Raw genomic sequence first — 14295 nt, 5'->3', positions numbered from 1 at the left:
TCTGGAAGTGACACTTTCTCTGTCTTTCTTTTTGTTTATGTATTTTTAAATTCTTTTTGTTGTTGTTTTTGGTTGTAGATGAACATAATACCTTTTTTATTTATTTTTATGTGGTGCTGAGGATTGAACCCAGTGCCTCACATGTGCTAGGCGAACAGTCTACCACTGAACCACAACCTCAGCCCCTTTCTCTATCTTGTGCAGTTTTCCCTGCCTGGAAGGTCAAAGGCACATTTACACAGTTCATGGGAGTATAAAGAGATATTCAATGCCTCCATGCCAAACCATCTAACTCTATGTGTGGAAACTGCAGAAATTATTGGTTCTACCACGGTCCTTGGAGCAACAGTTTGGGACAGATAATCTTTATAATAAAATGTCCATATTATCAAATCAGCAAATGTACATTGAAATTGGTAGGAGTAAAAAGTGGTTGCTCAGACTGTCAGAATTAGGCATATATTTAAGCCACCTAAATTAAAATAAAATACACAGTGAAACGTCATTCGATAGTGTACCAATTCATTGACCATCTAAATGCTGAGAATATTCAAGCCAACCCCAGTGTGTTCACAATGTAACTTCACCAAAATTTTTTACTAATTTTTAACTCTGATGAGAACATTACTTAACATTTATTGAGCACTTAATATATTCCAAGTATTTTATATTATAATGTCTTAATTCTTAAGGCAACTCTTAAAGCTGTGGGGATTATTACTCAGATTTGCAGATGAGGAATAGAGGCCCAGAGAGGCTTAGGAATTGACCCACAGTTGTAGGGTGGTATATCATAAGATTAGTAGGTTTAGCACAACACTGTGCTACTAACCTTATTTTATGTTTATGAGACTATGGACAGAAAAAAGCAGGACATCACAGTTTTCATTTGCCTATATTTCATGTTCCACTTTTGGATGTGAAATTAGTGCTTTAGCCAGATCTGCCACTTAGTTCCCCTAACACTTCCAGCAGATCACGCTCTCTCCCAGTATTGAATCTTTTTGCTCATCCTGGGCCAGTGCCTCTGTATACCAAGGTCATCCCTGCTTCATGTTCCAACTTAATTTATCTGTGTAAGAATACTCTTATACATTCTAACTATAAAATTTTTTTTGCTTACTATTTTAATATTTATTATGTATTCTTCTATTATCTGACTTCTGTATGTATATTGTTTGTGATTACTGAACTAGAATATCGGCTCAAAAAACCAGCTGTGCTGTTAATGATACCTTTTGCAATGTTATGCTAACTCATAATTCATATTTGAGAAAGTAGGTCCTTACTTTCTCAAATAGTGAAACGTTGAATCATTCACATTACTGTTCTGTTGGCCTATAGTAGGTGGTAAGTAGTTTAAAAATATAATTTTATAATTGGTACAATATTGAGTACTAGAGGGAAGTGAATTTCTAAATCTTCTTGGTATTTTAGGAGACCAGTGTTATCAGTGAATGCTAGAGTTGTCCTTACAAATGGACAAATTTGTAAATACTTAGTACTTTGTTTTACTGCTGGACATGGAGGAAACTCCTAAGACTGCTTGTCATTATTTTTTTTTTTTTAATATTTCTTAACTGAAAAGCTCTAGGTCATGAGGAAGTAAAGGTGGGAGTGGAAAGGTTTCAAGGAAGTTATTCAGATTTACATTGTCCTTTAAAAGATCTCCATTCTCAGTATAGCTGACATTTGAAATTTCAGTTAAATATTGGTTCCTGGCCAGAAATAGTTGTGGTTTAGGCTTCAACAATAAAAGGTGGATTATTTTAACAAAAGTGTTGTATTTATTCTTACATTATGTGTTCTCTCTCTCTCTCTCTCTTACACACACACACCACATACACTTATGTCCCTATCTTTATCTCTATGAAGCTATTTTATTTTGGCAAATGATTTTGTTGGCAGTAGGTTGTTTGTCATTTGCAGTTCTAACCAGTGTTGAACCACAGTGACCTGAGGCATGGTATTCTTTGACTAAAATTGTAAAACAGCTAATATGACACCATTTTTCAATACTGTAGTATTGTACAATGTATTTGATGCCACTATTGAAGAAATTGAGATTGCATAGAGTAATAGAGGAGAAACCCTATGCACACACAATACAGGGAAGGCTTTAGTTAAGAAGTTTTTGACTTACAAACATGATACCCATTATATCATGTGGCAGATAGAACTTGGAGTTTTTAGTTAAGTTCATTTATAAAAGTGTAGTGCATAAATAAAGGAGTGAGTTGAGGAAAACATAAAAATTCACATTAAAAATAACAATAATAAGCTTTAAAACAGAAAAAAACATTTTAAGAAAATCCATTGTAGAGTAGAGATTGGCATACTTATTGTTGGGATAGTGGAGTGATCCTGTGGATGATTTAGTATATGTGCAGTTACTAGAACTCTTAGATTGTGATCTGGATTTGTTTGACTCTCTGAGGTCCTACTGACTCTTAGATTAGAAATGCAGCTCCTTGCCAGGTGCAGTGACCCACACCTTTAATCCCAGTGGCTCAAAGACTGAGGTAGGAGGATTTCGAATTTAGAAGCCAGCCTCAGCAAAAGCGAGGTGCTAAGCAACTCGGTGAAACCCTGTATCTAAGTGAAATACAGAATAGGTCTGGGGATGTGGCTGAGTGGCCCAAGTTCAATCCCCACTGCCACAAAAGAAAGAAAAAAAATGCAACTCCTTTTAAATAATTAACATAATTGAAAGGAGTAATTTAAAAATTTGCTTTCTCTGGTTCCCCATTTTGCTTTTTACAGGTGTAAAAGCATAAGTATTCAGTTTTCAGGAAGATGAGGAAAAAATATATTTACTTTTCTAGCACTTTGGCTTTTTCTTTTTTCTTTTCTTGCTGTTCTTATGCCATAAATGGAAAGGCATCTGTACCATGGATTGTGTCATGCCCACTGATTTCTTTTTTTCATTTGAATGTAATTGTTCCTTAGCAAATAATTGCAGTCCTTTCATTGAGCTTGATTGAATTAGGTGTATGTATGAAAATGAGTTAGTTAAAGCTTAGTCTATTACCCAGAGAATTGATGAAAACATCAGAAAAGCAGTCATTCATGGGAATTAAATATGCTTCCATGTAAGCAGGCACATGGTCACCCTGGAGTCCCTTCTGTGCTGACTGGGTAGTAGTGACATCAGGGTATAAAGCATACAATTTTGGCATAGAAGGGAATTTTGCAGTGATGTGCCTTTGAATGCTATATTGGACATTTAACACTAATTGGAAGTCCGCCTCATTGTAAGAAGTGGCACCTCACCTTTTTGTAGTGTAATAAGTGATTCAAAACACAGTGCCCCAAGGGGACGGTGTCTGAGCTGTGCCAGAAAGCCAGTTGCATTGGTATATTTCAGTGATTGCTTTAGGCCACATCTTTAAGATTGGGCTTTGAGATGCCAAGTCAGATGCCTTATTTGTGTTAAGAGGCAAATAATAGGTATTTAATAGATGACTGTCCACCTGCCATGATGAGGTTTCTAGGCGGGAATACTGAGTGTGGACAGGGTTGACCAGGACTATCATGAGTGGAAAGCAGAGACCTTCAAAAGGGAAGGGGAGGTTCTTAATGAGGTAGTGGGTTCTAATCAGGAGGAGTCAGGATTCCAAGGCTCTCTGTGGGGGAGTGAGGATTGAGAAGACACCAACATGGGACTGGGAGAACATAGGCAGGCACCAGGTGGCTTGCACAGATCTGCCCAGACTTTGATCAAAGGGCTTGTTAAAGTCACCATTGTGTTCACACTTTGGGCTTTTGCTTATCCGACCTTATGACATCTCACCAAACAACCCAATTCTGTCAAGTCAAAAATGAAATCCTTTTAATTGAAATGCAGAATAGGCCACACTATTATTGCTTTTCTGATGCTACTCATGGGCATTTTGTAATAGCCTATACAATCTTAAGTTAGGCTGTCTCAGGTAGGACATTTAGCCTGGAAATTGACCTCTTCTCTGGGGCTGGTTCACTGTCTTTTTAGGTCCATCATGATTTCTTTGTTTTCTTGAGAGTTAACAACCTGTATTGGCCATAGAATAGTCAATTTATTCTTTCCTCTTCTCCCGCTTTATCCATAGATAGTTGTATCATACATAGTAAATTACAGAACGGTAATCAAAATAAAATCTCCCATTATAGAAATAAATGTATCAGGATACTTGAAGATTTGTTTATCTTTGAGCTTCTTAAAGAACTTCTTATGGAAGAAGAATTAGCATATTTTATTTCTCATATAGCATATGTTCACTGCTTACACTAAAGTGTAATCAAATATTTAAACCAAAGAAGAATTAAACCCACACTGTTAAGATTAATGTGATAGCTAGGCATGGTGGCTCATACCTGTAATCCCAGCTACTCAGGAGGCCTAGACAGGGTCACAAGTTGGAGACCTGTCTCAAATATTAAAAACAAAAACAAAAAAAAGGACTGGGGATGGTAGCTCAGTGGTAGTGTTCTTGGGTTCAATCCCCAGTAAACCTCCCAACCCCAAAAAGGTGATAGAACTTTTTCTCCCAATTTTGACTGAACAAATTATAGTAACACTTTTAATTTGTAAGAATTTCTTTATTTGACATGTGTAGTTATTTACTTAATGGTTTTTGCTCATTTATTTTATATTAACTAATGGTTGTATATATTGCTTTTATGACTTTGTATGAAGGAAAAAAGTATATGACTAGGAGATTAGTTTGTGATATTTTCTTTAAATTTTTATTGACATTAGTTGTATATTTTATGGTAATTTTATTTTTTTATTTTTTATTTTATTTATTTGTTTTTTTTATTGTATACAAATGGGATACATGTTGTTTCTCTATTTGTACATGGAGTCAAGGCATACCATTTGTGTAATCATAAATTTACATAGGGCAATGATGTTTGTTTCATTATTTTTTTCCCTTCCCCCCACCCCTCCCACCCCTCTTTTCCCTCTATACAGTCCTTCTTCCTTCATTTTTACCACCCTCCTTATCCCTAACCCTAAACCTAACCCTAACCCTAACCCTAACGCTAACCCCTCCCACCCATTGTATGGTAATTTTAAATAGAGTTTCATAGTATTAATTTTATCAGTGTTTAAAATTTTGTGCTTCTTTCGGAAAAAGTTTTAAAAACAGGCATTTAGTTTGCAAGTATTCATATGCTAACCTTGGAGGTTAACTTCAAAGATTTGATTTTAGTTTTTTTATCTATACTCTTATTTTCAAAATATGGGAATGAATGAGTAGTATCTTGTGTGAAGTGGCATGAGACCATTTAATGTTCTATTCTTGCCTGCTATTGTTTCTGTTAATTGCATTGGGTGACAACTGAATCATCTAATTCTAGATAAAATTACTCATGAATTATTACACAGTTTTGATAGTTAATGTTAATCACAGACTGATTAAAATTAAAAAAACTTTAGTCTAGACATAAAATGACTCATAATATTGTTAGACCTGTAAACCAGTAAGTAAGAAATGTATTGTCATAATCTGCTTGGGGCAAGAAATTGCCCCTTTTGGTTAAATGTGAACAAGCAAACTAGAAACTTAATGTATCTCACAATGAAACCGAGATTATAAAATAGTTATCTTTACTTACAGTGTTATTTTACATTTAAAATATTCCATGTATTGGTATGTACATTCTTTTTGCTGATTTTGATTATTTTTCCTATATTTTCTTAGTTCTTTATACTTAGAAAATAATTGGTTTGGTACAGTTTTTATCTGTGTGCACCTTCACCGTAACTGTTTTCTTTTTTGTTTGTTTAATTTTATTGTCTCACTTCATTCATTTTCTTTAAAATACTTGAAAGATTAATTATATTAATATCTGGATCATAGTTTATGTAGTTGAGTTGGGTCAGTCATTTAAAATAACTAATTTAGTCAGGATGACAGTTAACCCTGTATTTTTCCAGGAAGTTTTCCTGTAATTATATATTTGATTTTAGCCCAAAGCTGAAGAAGCCATTGCCTTTAATTCTTAGTCTATGCAACCTCACTCTCAGAATTCATATTAAGTAATTTTAGCTAGTTGTCTTTTTGTTAAATTAAAAATGACAGTAAACACTTGGGGACTCTTCTCTAAATTGCATTGACATAGGGATGTTTGCCTGGTGTTGATTGTTAGGCTGTTAATTCATTTTATTGGGAGACTATTTTGGCGAAGGAAAATTAGTGTCAGCTTGTTTGCAAGGCTTTCCTGTCTCCTGTTTTAACCACTTTGCTATGGCTTTTTCACAGAATCCTGTTGCATCACAGACGCTGGAAGTTCTGATGTTCCATTGCAATCACAATGGAAAGTCCTGACTTGACTGGTAAGAGCTGCACTGAAGGTGCATCTTACTTGCTTACCTGGAAGCTGTGAGGCTGTCAAGAACTATGTGCTATTAGAGCTGGTTTCAGCCTTGCCCCATCTGATGGATTCACTTTCCATACTAATCAAGAAGTGTGACAGTTCTGTATTTTTTCTCATTTTTATTATTCTTTTTACAGTGACATTTTAATCTTCATCATCAAGTAAGTTAGATCTTTTCAAATTATGAAATTTAAAAAATTTTCAGAATCTCTTCATTTGTTTCTTCACAACAGTGTGTTTTTAGTGAAAGTCAGTTGATTAAAGTCTTGGGTTACACACCTAAAATATATATATATAATTGATCAGTTTCTTTGAAAGCAGTTCTTTGTATCATTGTTGCTTTTAATTGGAAAATGAATCAATATCAAAAGTCTTGGGAGTTTTTCTTACCTATTAAAAATAATAGAGCAGGACAAGGTGGGGGTGCTAAGCAACTCAGTCTCTAAATAAAATACAAAAAAAAAAAAAAAAAAAAAAAAAGGTCTGGGGATGTGGCTCAGTGGTTGGTGGTCCTGAGGTCAATCCCTTTAATTCTTAAATCCCCCATTGCATATAATAGAGATGTGTATAGCTGCATCATGAAACTTCTTAAAATATGAAAACTATGTAATAAAGTTCAAATTTTTTATGTATATACATATGTATATATGTGACAAATTTTTAAAGCTGTTACTCGAAAAAAATTTTATCTGTTTTAAAATATGATATTAATATTTTAGTTTTAGTAATGGTTAGTTGCATAGATTTTTCCCAATCTGGGAATCAGCTGTTCAATTGCTTTATTCATACATGCGTACTATATTGTGAACTGATGATTTATAAGACAAAAGAGCTTGGTGTAAATCAAAACGAACAAATGTAGCAAATATGGTTCAGTTGCAGTTTTTGGGAAAGGAACTTTTTTTTAACTTTTCAATTAATTGAAAATTAATCTGAATTCTTTTCTGTTTTAAGGGGTTTTTGTTAGCTTATTAAATCTGTCTAAAACATTTGCAACTACTTTCCTTCAGTATATGACTGAATGTTGCTTTTATACCATGAGCATAAATAGAAAGCCTCTGAGTCATGTTTTTCTGAATGTCATTGTTTAGGATTGGACACACAGTAAAAATTAGCAGGTTAGCTTAAAACATGTATTTAATATAGGAAAACATCAAGCAAATCTTTTTCTTTCTTTCATTTTTGTGTGTGTGTGTGTGTGTGTGTGGTGGTAGGTTTTGAAACACCAGCAAAATCTTGATGCCATTAAGAAAACTGGTATTACTATTTTTCCTTTTTACTGTGCTATCCTTTAGGAATACTTGATAGAAACAAAAATTTCAGATTTAAGAATGCCAGTCAGAACATAATTATAGTTTTATAAAATCAGCAAATTGACATGGAATGTTCATAAATTGATACCGAAATATCATATGGTCTCAGTTGCTAATCCAAAAGGAAATTATAGTGAGGTTTAAAGAAAATTGAAATTGTCAACAGTATTCTGAATTTGTTAAATATGAATACATATATAAAAAGTAAGGCAGCTTTTTTAATTTGAGCTGTCCAGAAAACTAACTCATTAGTATGATGGTCTTGACTAGCCATTTGATCTGTGATTTCTGAATGTAAATCTGATTACCACAATAAAACATTTTATTGACTAAGCAGAAATTGACAGAAATTGAAATTGCTGGTAAAATTTAAGATGAAAGTTTAATTGAAGATGGTGAAGACTGTATACTTCTAGTGTATATATATATGTATTTGCACTCAGATACTGTGTTAATTAAGAAATAAAAAGATGTCATACAAAAGCAAGAGTGATTTATATACTAGAAGATGTTACTTGCCGAAAGGATACCAGCATTCCGTAGATCTGGGAAACATCAGTCAGCTTAAGCAAAGTTACGTTGCATTATTAAGAGTCCCCAGATCTTAGTGGTATATAGTAGTAAAAGTTTCTTATTTTTGTTTATGTCTTTGATGAGTCTGGTGCTCTTCTGTATTATGTATCCTCTTCATTCCTGGAGCAAAGCTGAAGGAGCAACCTTTTTTGGGATGCATAGGTTTTGTGGTGGAAGAAAAAAGCAATAGTGAAGCTATGGCACTTAAAACAGCTGCTTGGAAATGACACATGTCGCTGCTTCTCATATTTCATTGTCCAAAGCAGGTCACTTGGCCAAGCCTCTGTTTTAGGGTGCCAGGGACCTTGTACAAAGGGTGAGGTAGGGAAAGGCAGATAAGGAGGACAGTGCATGTTTTAACTTTAGTATCTGAAAATAGCATCTACTGCTTGTTAAGAGAGAGCGTACTTGATATTTTAAAGATTGCAAAAAGTCCTTCAGTAAATCCATCTGTTTAAATCTAGATTTATTTGACTGTTTCCTTTTTATTGTTATATGGGTTACTATTGATGACAAGTTATGGAGTGAGGAGTGGATACAGTTTGAGTGTCTTAATGTTTTGAATGTTAGAACTTTTTCATTATTTAGTAATAAATTCTAGTATATATTTTAGACTTTACATTATTGTTTAATAAGTAGTTTTAAAAATAAATGAGAACTAATGCATACAGGACCCATGGCAGTTTGCATACAGAGTTAGAGAAGGGAAATATGATATTTATTATAATTCATTGCCTATGCATAATAGGTTACAGAATTTTGACAGATACTATCTAATTTGATATAAGAAGGCAATGAAGAAATGAGTATTTTACTTTTCTCATTAGTAATAATTTTTACTCAATATAATGGTTATCAATTACCTTTGTCTACTTAAGTTCAATTTCAAGAATCATTTTAGAGATAAAGAATGTGACATTGTAGGGAGCTTAATTGTATCCCTGGAGTTTTCTAACATACTCCACCTAAGGTCATATTCACTATACAGTGGCTTTGCATTATTATATCCTAAGTCTTATAGAAAATTGCTAGGAACATGGAACTCCTCAGCTAATATTGATTTGATTAATCCTATAGGTATTAAAAAATAATTTTTCCAGATCTGTATAGATTACAGTTGTGTAGAAATACAGAAGGCTATTAACAGTACTTTTGTTTGATAGTTTATAGTTCCTTAAGATTGAGGGAGAGGAGCATGGTTAGAAAGCTGTCTTTTTTTTTTTTTTTTTTAATTGTGTATATACAGGTTAGAAGGTAAGACAGCATAACAAAACATGGCATTTTGGATTTAGAGAAATTCTAGTTTTGGCACTTTTTGATTGAAAGAATTTGGGTGATTATTTTGATCCTTCTGAAACTTTGTTTCTTCATTTTCACAAGGGGATCACAATCTCTACCTTGAAGGAGTGTGAGAAGTAAAATTGAGGCAGTTGTGTCAAGTGTTGAATATAGTGCGTGGCACATAGATACACTCAGGAAATGGTAGTTTACAAATTTTTCACCATGAAGAAACATTAAATTTTGAGGAGTTAGAGATGTTTACCCTGACTTGAAGATCACATAATGTATGCATGTTTTGAAACTCACATGTATCCCATAAATATGTACAATTTTTATGAGTCATTTAAAAAATAAAAGGAATGTGATGAAAATTCAAGAATCCCAATACCCTATAAAATACCTCTGATAGATATCTGATGGTGTATATTTATCTAAAGTGTGTTTGTATATTTATATATGAATAATCTCCCTGAAGAGTTTTTAAAAATTGCCCTGGAAGTGTAAAAACTTACCCATTTTTCTACAATTATACTGGAAATTGAAGGTAGCTATATTCTTAAAACTGAGAGAAAGGGTGAATCCTGTTAAAGATTGTGAGCCACTCTATAATCTAATAGTTCACTCTGCCAGTGAGAATTTAGAAGTCCCAAGGACAGAGAGATGACCAAGAATTGGATATGTATTCTTTTATCATGAAGTTCAAAACATTCAAAATTTATACAATCTTGAGGCAAGATACAAAAACAGGAGGTGGTGCTGCTAAATTTTTCTTTACCATGAAGAGCAAATGCTATTAGATTTCAAAAGGAGTGGGCATTTATATTTTAAGTTTTTTTGTTACTATTCTCCAATGAAGGTTTAATTGATTTGGACTCCTTAAAGAACTTCTCTATTGACATTGCCTCCTGTACTCTCAGAATCAGGTACAAAACCTTATGATCTTTCTACAATGACAGTTTCATTTGCTTAATTTAAAATAACACATGTATGTAAAAATGAATGGGGTGTGTGTGTGAGTTTTTCTTCACATTGTTCCAGACTCATTTTATAAATGGAACATCTCTGTTACTATCAGTTACTGACTGATTTAGCTTGATTATTAGTAGAGTAAAACTACCTAAAAATATAAGCTCCTCATCTTTACAGGTTGTGATAGCTAGCAGTGGCTGCTATAAAAAAATATCACCATCTGAGTGGTTTAACGAACAAACATTTATTTTTCCACAGTTCTGGAGGCTAGAAGGCCATGAATAAGAAGCTGGTAAATGTGGTCTCTGGTTTGGTTCCCTTTGTGGCTTATACATAGCTGCCTTCTTGCTGTGTCCTCACAGGGTCTTTTCCTCAGTTGTCACAGAGTCAGAAAGCTCTGATGTCTCTTCCTCTTCTCAAAATTAACTAGGTGTGTTAGAGTCCCATCCTATGACCTCACTTAATTTTTATTATTTCTTTATTGGTCCTCCCTGTCTCATCACATTGGGAATGGGGGCTTTAACCTATTGTTTGTTTTTTTGCACAGGGAAGCCCACTTTCACCCATAACAGGTAGTTGTTTTTCTCTTCCAAAGAATGAAATGGAAGTGTTGAAAAAGTATGTTCTGTAATACATAATATATAAACAAGAAATATGGTTTGCTATAGTCTTCTAAGATTCTAAAATTATCTTTGGTGCCTTTGAGGTGGGAGACATTTGAAATTACTGAATTCATATTCCACTTTGAAGTTGTTGTGCATGAAAATGAGTTTCTTATAAGTGAAGGAATCAAGTCTAAGAACTTGAAAATCAGAAATGATTTGTATAATGGAAGAATTATATCATTGTAAAAATTGGCTTCCATGTGTCTTCATTGCTATTTAGGAATAGATTGTATTTGAGAATTTCATTGAAGAACAAGAGAGTTACTTTTTGGAGGTTATATCTGTTTCTGTTTACTGTCTCAAACAAGGAAATTCACATGATCCAAGGCAGTATTCTTTAACTATGTGAAACAGTTGAGAATCCAGATAGGGAAATGAAATATATTTAAGATTTTGGTAAACAGAAAATAATACAAAAAAGAATGTATTTGAAGTAGTTCCAGAAGTCAGAGAGCCCTAAATCTGATACATCTACCTACTTATTGCCTTAGCTTCCTTTCTTTTTTCTTTTTTCCCCTTCTTTCCTCTGATGTCAGTGCTTAAGTTAGATGATAGTAGTTTGAATTTCTCAAGTATAGTCGATAAGCACAGCTCACTGAATTTTAGTACCTTTTTCCACTGTATCATAGTATATTTTTAAATTAAGTTCATCAGTTGATGGGTACTTGGAATTAGTGGTAAGCAAATAGTGGATGTTGACATAGATAAGATTAACTTTCTTTGTTTTATCTTTAGTTGATTGTGTATTGTGTGTTCTGTGTCACTAGAATAATTTCAATTTCTGATTATTTGGTATCTGTCCAATACAAGATGTCTGTAATCAAAAGGAAACAAACCTTTTGAGACTTAAACCATGCTAGGCAAGTGCACCACCACTGAGCTGCATCCCTAACCCTTAAACACTTCTGTGAACAAATAATTTTAAATTCATTTGTGAAATTTAACAGTTCACCTCTGTTTTTTGACTGTAGGATAAACTGTCAAGCAGTGATCTAATTTTGTAGATGTCTGTTTAATTGGTTAAAGATATTTTAACTCTTTTAAAATGCTTTGATTTTAGTTTCCCTAAAAGTGATTTCTGAAATGATTCATACTCAAAAACATACATAATGAATTTTAGCAGTGTATTTCTTCTCAACAATAGGATCAGTGTACTAGATTGTGAAATTCACTAGTTAAGGACAGTATTAAATATATTTAGGCATGACTTCTCTCCATGCACTTAATGGTACTTTGAAAGGCATTTGATAAATTAAGTAAGTTTGCATTGAATTTTGTAGTCCCTCTGATCTCCATTATAGAAAAGTATGCTTTCCCAGGAAAATCCATAGATGTAATAACTGTGCTAATTAGCTTTCTGTCACTGTAACCAGTACCTGAGATAATCAACTTACAGCGAAAAGATTTATTTTGGTTGTAACCTTCTATACGTTCCTGTCCTTGATTAGGATGAACCATTGTTCTCAGGCCTCCAGTTGGATACTGGATAGTAGCAGTGCCATATGACAGAGGAAAACTGCTTACCTCATGATTGGGAAGTGAAAGAAAGAGGGGAGACCATAATTCACTATATGGGCACACCTCTCAATGACCTAAAGACCTCTCTCCTCTTAAAGGTCCCTACCAGTTAAAGTTTCTGCCACCTCCCACTGGCCGATTTGGAGGCCAAGCCTTTAACCTGTGGGCTTTTTGGGGACATTCCTGATCTAAACTATAGTAACAGGGGAGTTGTTCTTAACATTTCTAAGAATTTCCATCTATTATAATGTAAAACACATACTGATTTACTGGTTATGCTCTATATTCACAAATCAGTGCAGTATATACTTGGAATTCTTAATAGGACTTGTTCAAAATGTGAAGGGACTTGAATTTACACTAGAAAGTTTATTTTGTTTGTGACTATATTTCCCAAACCTACAAACGGTGTCTGGCACATGGAGTTTGCTCAATAAACATTAGGTGAATTAGTATTTTAGGAATTTGCATTTCATTAATCCTGTATTCCATTGAACTTAGTGTTAATAAGCACCCCCTGGTTTAATGGAAGTAATTATTTTTCCCAGACTGAGTTTAAGAAGAAGAATAATTAAAGATCTAAGTTTGTGGTTAGTCCCATTATCAATAAATGTTAGTGGGCCTGAGAACTTAAAATGAATAGCAAAACAATTCCAGGTGCTTGATGGGTTATTTGTTATGTACACTTAATCACAGGTGTTTATTCAGACTTGTTAGCTTTTTAACACATGCTTCTCTAACTTGATCAGTAGATGAGTTAGTTGAGTACATGTGAAGGTTGTGAGATTTAAAATAGGCAAATTGGTTCATGCTGGGCTTTAAGAGATGCAGGATGGTACCTGGACTCAGTTAATATATCTACCAAACAGCTGACTGAAATCCACATTTTGGTGGTTTATTCTGTGGGGATATTTTTATGCTTTCTCTGTACTTAAATTGACCTGTGAAGATGACAGGAATATTGTGTCTTATCTTTACATTGATTTCTATAACCTTCGTTTAGTTTTATTTATTTATTTATTTTCCTCTGCTGTGACTGTAGTACTGTTCTTATAAAACAGATGAATTATGTGATTATTTTACTGTTCCTTAACATTTACTATAAGGACATCTGTTACCAAGTGTCTACTCATGGCAGAGTATTCCACTTCAGGTGGTGTTTTAAGGCACTGAACGTTAATTTCCATAGGCACTTAGACTCCACAGGTTTCCTTAGAGCCAGCCAGATACAGAGGAACTGATTTCTCGAATAGGGCTTAGCCACCACTATCCTAGTAAATCATGTTACTATGAAGAATTGCCAAATAAGAGAAAGTAAAACTTTGAAAATATGTGCAGATATACACACTATAGGTGTTTGTGCAGAGTAGTACCTACCATCTCTCCATCCAGCACCACTCAGATGGGCATGCTCCTGAAACGATCCATTATCTCAGTGTAGTCTGTGAATACCAACTAGGTTTTCAGCATTGTTAGAGGTACCAAATAGGTGTATTATAAAAGAATCAGTAGAGAAGAGTTTGAAATCAGCAGTCACTGCCATTCCCCATAAATAGCAACTTTCTATGGAGTTATTTTTTTGGGCTATTTGTTTGAAGGATGGAAGCATACAG

At 33.9% G+C, this 14295-nt stretch overlaps 1 protein-coding gene across 9 annotated transcripts in view; it reads left to right on the top strand.

Annotated features, from left to right (window-relative positions):
- Positions 1 to 14295, top strand: part of Bbx (BBX high mobility group box domain containing) — a 246833-nt gene that overhangs the window by 96385 nt on the left and 136153 nt on the right. For all 9 annotated transcript variants that reach the window (XM_047563432.1, XM_047563431.1, XM_047563430.1 and 6 more), the window contains one exon: positions 6249 to 6322. The gene's annotated coding sequence lies outside the window, so the exon portion shown is untranslated. The remainder of the gene's footprint in view (positions 1 to 6248; positions 6323 to 14295) is intronic.

This window comes from Sciurus carolinensis, chromosome 9 (assembly GCF_902686445.1).
Source record: "Sciurus carolinensis chromosome 9, mSciCar1.2, whole genome shotgun sequence".
In the NCBI taxonomy this organism is placed as follows: domain Eukaryota; kingdom Metazoa; phylum Chordata; class Mammalia; order Rodentia; family Sciuridae; genus Sciurus; species Sciurus carolinensis.
This window is presented reverse-complemented; position numbering and strand designations above follow the sequence as displayed.